Source organism: Pteronotus mesoamericanus, unplaced genomic scaffold (assembly GCF_021234165.1).
Source record: "Pteronotus mesoamericanus isolate MK-2021 breed Mesoamerican mustached bat unplaced genomic scaffold, CSHL_Meso_final contig_58, whole genome shotgun sequence".
NCBI classification, from domain to species: Eukaryota; Metazoa; Chordata; class Mammalia; order Chiroptera; family Mormoopidae; genus Pteronotus; species Pteronotus mesoamericanus.
The window spans coordinates 173,236-178,873 of record NW_026555205.1 but is presented as its reverse complement, the minus strand read 5'-3'; positions in this window follow the sequence as shown (position 1 = coordinate 178,873).

The window sequence follows — 5,638 nt, the reverse complement described above, 5'->3', positions numbered from 1 at the left end:
AGTTCCCAAATTTTAACACATGATGGTGCATTCTTGCCAATCTTTGTTTAATGCATTTATTTTGGAATCCTTTGATTTTTATCCAAAATGCAATTTTTTGATGACTCTGACTTTCAGTGAACAAATGTTTATTACCACCTTCTATATAAAAGGTATTTTGTTAGGCACTGAAGATAAAACAGAAAAAAGATTAAGAAGGTCCCAGCCCAGTCCCTTGTGCTTACATTCAAGTGTAAAAGTGACAATAAACAAATGAAGATCTAATTAGATGTTAGATAATAATAAATATTGTGAAGAAAAAGAAAGCATAAGGACACAGAGTGACTGCAGATAAGATGGTGATTGCAGGCCCCTCTGATGTGATAGAAGAAGTAATATTCAAGCAGAAACCTAAAAAACCAGAGGGAGGAAGCCATGAAAATATCTGAGGAAAGAGTCTTCTAGAGGGAAAAGTGTTCTAGGCTGATGGAAAAGCAACTGCAAATGCTCTGAGGCAGGAGCATACCTACTATTTTGGAGAGGCATAGCATGGAAGCTAGTGTGGCTGGAAAGATGTATGGGGGAAAAACTGAAAAGAAATAAGAGAACATAGCCAAGGATCACATCACAAAGAGGCCAAGTTATGTACAGATAAACTTTGTAGTGTTTTCCCTCTTCTCAACCTATGTAATATAACAGCTGCAGTTTGAAGGAGGGGTGGTATCTACAGTCAGTAAAGGAACAAAAGAACATCCCAGAAAGAGACAACAATATTGAAGCAAAAACATGCATGCTATAGAGATTGAGAGTATGGGCTCTGTGGTTTGAGAAACCTAGGTTCAAAGTCCAGCTCTACAATTTCTATGATCTCCTGATCCCCAACCAATAACTAACATGTAATCAGCTGGTATGTCCTAGGCCCTATCTCTAGGAAACTTAATATCAAATAAGGGTGCCTGTATTAATAGAGTGCTGCAGATGCTACCAAGCAGAAGGTTCTCCAACATCCACTATTACATACTGGATAGAGTATTAGAGTGGCAAAGTAGCAGAGGAGAGAGAGGGTGGGCATTTGACATATATAAAGAGTAACAATCAGAAACACTGAAGCAGATGGAGAGAGAGAGACAGGGAGAAGGCTTTACTATTTCACCTGGTCTTAGGTATAATTTTAGTTATTGGATTGGCCAAAAAGTTTGTTTGGTTTTTCCCACATGATGGCTCTAGTAGTACTAAGTTGTTTTAAACTTCATTCAAAACAATTTTGTTAGATTCTATTGTAACAGCTGTCACATCAGTGTGCATTTAAAAAGAGCTTGTCAAAATTGGTGCATTTTTGTGTAGCCATTTTAACTGAATATGGAAGAAAATAAGCAATATTTTTATGTATTATGCTTTATTACTTCAAGAAAAGTAAAAATGAAATGGAAATGCAAAAAAAAAAAGGTTTGTGCAGTGTATGGAGAAGGTGATGTTACTGATTGAATGTGTAAAAAGTGGTTTGCCGGGTTTCTTGGTACTATTTACATTTTGGCCAAATAATTCTTTGCTGTGGGACTAATGTATTGGAAGATGTTTGGCAGTACCCCTGGCCTCTACCCACTAGAAGCTGATAGCGGGAGATAGCCAACATACTCAAAATATCCAAATCAATAAAGTTATTGGTGAAAATGAAAAATGTATTTTATTTTATGGAAAAAAACTAAATGGACTTTTTGACCAGCCCAATACATTTAGTGCTTTTGATTGTGTGGGTTGTTTTGTATGTGTTTGCTGTGGGTCTGGCAGAATAATTTCCTTGCTCCAGCTCAGTACTGCTCTTCAACCAGCAGATGGCAACATTCAACTTCTAAAAAAGATAGCATTTAGCTATTCTGTAAATGCTACAGGAAAAAAAGGAAGGAAGGTAGGGAGGGAGGGAGGAAGGAAGGGAAGGGAGGGAAGGAAGGGAAGAAAGGGGGAGAAAGGGAAGAAGTGAGAATGGGAGGAAGGAAGAAACACATGGTTAAACAAGTTGTGTGTGGAGTGTTTGGATACTTCAGGAAATGGACATTTGCTTGAAGCTGGGAAATATTTTATCCTTACAGTACAGTTTCCCAGTTTAATTCAGACAGATGGATCTTTGGGCCATTTAAACAACTAATCCTAAAAGTCCAACAGTAAAGAGGAATGATGGCATAATTTTGTGTTTCCCAGTGCCACACTTAGCAGTTGCAGTCAACAGCAGCCTTCTGTAGCAACTGCCTTCAAAGCATAACTTGAAGAGCTCTGAACAGTTACTCTCCCATCCCCACAGCTCCAACTTAATGCTCCCTAAAACCACTTTTCTTTGCCAGATAACAGATACATAAGGCCCTTGTCCCCTTTTAAATTTCAGTTCTTCTTAGAGGAATTTTAATAGTCACAGAATTTTAATGTTATGAAGTTATAAAATCTAATTTTTTCTTTCTAAAGGAATATGGTCTGAGACTAACTTTCCCATGATCATATACCTCTAGTTGGTGGCAGAGCCTAGGAAACAAGGCCTAGGTCCTTGACCTTCTGCCCAGTGTAGACTTTATGTTTGTTTGTTTGTATTTTGCCTTATCATCCTGCTTTTCTTTAAGAATATATACCCTAATAATAGTAGAAACTAGGTACAGGGTTTTGGAAACTCTCTGTACTATTTGTTCAGTTTTTTTCTGTAAGTCTAAAAATATTCTTAAAAATAAAAAAATATTCTTAAAAATAAAACTTATTAAAAAATAAAAAAGAACATATACATTACTATCTAAAACTTGCTTTAAAGTGTTCCAGCTCTAACTAAGCAAATAAGTAAAATATGAATATAATAAATTTATAAATAAGTAATATACATGAAAATTTTATAATAAAGGGTTATTTTAAGTGTACCTTATTATACCTTTGAGTATGCGTACTAGCCTCTCTTTTATTAAAGCATATCCAGATTAGAGAACTAAGGAAGGAACATAAGAAAAGGAAGAATGGAAAACGGAGGATGAAGTCAAACCTCTTCCAGTTACTTTCTCATCTAGTCTTGGTTCTCGACTGAACCAGCAGCTGTGTGATCTTAGGCAAGTCATTTTTCTTCAATAAGCTTCAGTTTCTTCATCTGATGAAGTCTTTACAAAAGATAGTCTTTTAGGTCCCTGCAAGCAATACATATTTCAGTTACCAGCAACACCTTGAACTATTTAAATTCCTCTTTGAATTTTCTGAAAAAAATGCCAGAGGAAGCCTCAGAACAAACCCCATGGTCCTGACCAGATCATTCCTTACAGTTAAGTAGCCCTACAGCTTCACAGTTCCTGAGAAAGCCCCAAAGGACTGAAGGATTTGGCAAGCAGGCCTGAGAATACCCAAGGAACATGGCTATGTGCTACCTCCATGGCTACCCTAGACTTTCACTGGAATGTTAGAGCATAGACTGTGGTAGACATAAGTATAAATCCCATCTCTGACACTTCTTGGCTATGTGTGACATTGGTGAGGTTACTTTTAGTCCTCAGTTTCTCCATATATAAAATTGTTGAGAAAATTAAGTAAAATAATAAATGTGAGTAGGAAGATAGACAGAGAGGTGACAGAATAATACCTTTGAGATATTATTGAATTTTTGCCCTCACCCCATTCCCATTAAAGTTGCTAGTCATTTCTGTACTCATTGCCTCAAGTGTTGGCATGTGGCTACCACAAGATTTAAACAGTAGATTCTTCCTGACTTTGAAGAGACAAAGATTTTAGGCACTGGTGTGCTGTTCCTTCCATTTAATGGCTGAATAATATTCCATTGTGTGAATATACCACATACCATATTTTATTTACCCATTCATTAGTTAATGGACAATTGAGTGGTTTTTTACACTTTTCACTTATTGTGAATTAAGCTACCATGAACATTCCTGCATAATTTTTGTGTGTGTGAACATGTTTTCAATTCTTTTGGGTACACCTAGGAGTAGAGTTGCTGGGTCAGATGAAAGTTAGGAAGAGATGCCTATGATTAGCTCTCAAGAGCCAGGTGCAAGTTAGCACATTAAAAGATATTCAACATCAGTAGCCATCAGGGAAATGCAAATGTTGGGTCCTAGCCTCACACATAGAGCTTCCCAGGCATGATCTGAAACCAGCCTCCATAGCTGAGGGCACAGAGACAATGAAGAAAAATGCAGACCACTCCAGGTTGGTAGGTAGTGGTTTTAATAAGCAAGGGAACTTATGAGGCTTATCTTGGGCTGCAGCAAGATATGTATAGTTTTCCACATTCACTGACCAAATCTGAAAAGTTTATGTAGGGGTCAAAAGTGGTGTCAGTCACATATACAGGGGGCTTTAACTTGATTTTATCACACACACAGTCCAGATAGTCTCAACACCAGATTTCTGTCTGAAGGCTGTGCCTTTGGAGCAGCTTCTGGGAGCAAGGAAAGTGAGCACAGTGCACATTCCAAGCACAGTGGAGGGGTGGGGAGCCTCCAGTTGCCCAGGTGCATTTTTGAGGGTCAAACCCACAACGATGAGCTTTCCCAACAGCAAATGCAAACCACAGTGAGATAATACTTCACACCCACGGGGATGGGTATAATGAAAAATAACAAGTGTTGGCGAAGATGTGGAGAAATGGAAACCCTCATGCATTGCTGGTAGGATTGTAAAATTGTGTAGATGCTTTGGGAAACAGCCTGGTAATTCCTCAAATGGTTAAACATAGAAGCCTTGTATTTGTTAATGTTTCCTGAGCATGGGGTAGGGCGTGGTCAGGGCTGAGCAGAATAGCTAGAATGCCGTCCCCCTCACCTAGGGGTGGGCTAGTCATTTATTAAATACATGCCCATTCAGATAGACAGATAGATATATGGATGTGCTATTCATCTTTTTGGTATCACTTCACATCCTTTCACCAATCATACCTCCACTTCTCACCTCCCCAAATAGTAGGCATTCTATTGCAATAGAAATTCTCTCCCAAACAACTGGTGCAGAAAAATCCACTTGTGGTTTCTCCTTTTTGTGATAACTGATATTTTTGGAAGGGTGAGCAGAGGCTTACCATGTAACTCATATGTGCTGTTCACAGTATGTATTTTCCTTCCTCTGTGTCTTATTCCTGCAATTCTGCCTCTACAAATGCATTCCTTTCATCTTGTTTAGGTTCTTCCCATCTTGAGAGATTTAGGTCAAATCTCACCTGAGTTTGACTGACGTAAAACCTTCCCACAGTCAAACTCAGGATAGATGTGCTCTGTGACTCAATGACATAACCCCTGCTATCATAGTTCTCTTAACTAAACACCATACAATGCTTCTGTATTTTAACTTAATATAATTAAACGCATGATTTGAATAAAGACAAACTTAAGATAGAAGAAATGTGAACTAAATTTTGTGTGTAATGCAAGAGTAAAAGACTTTCATTGTTTGACTTTACTTGGAACACTAATGCTTTGTAGCTGTGTTGTTAGCTTCCTTTGAGTGGCCAAGTCAGTGGGATGAGAAATCTGTAGTTTTGGGTTCTGGTTATAGCTTTAATGGCTAACTAGGTATATAATTTTTTGAGCTACCTTACTTTCTCTATGAATCAAATGGAAAATGGAAATGTATTGCCTGTTGATAAACAATTTCTATAGATTCTACCTTCTTTTTTCTGCTATCCCTTTCT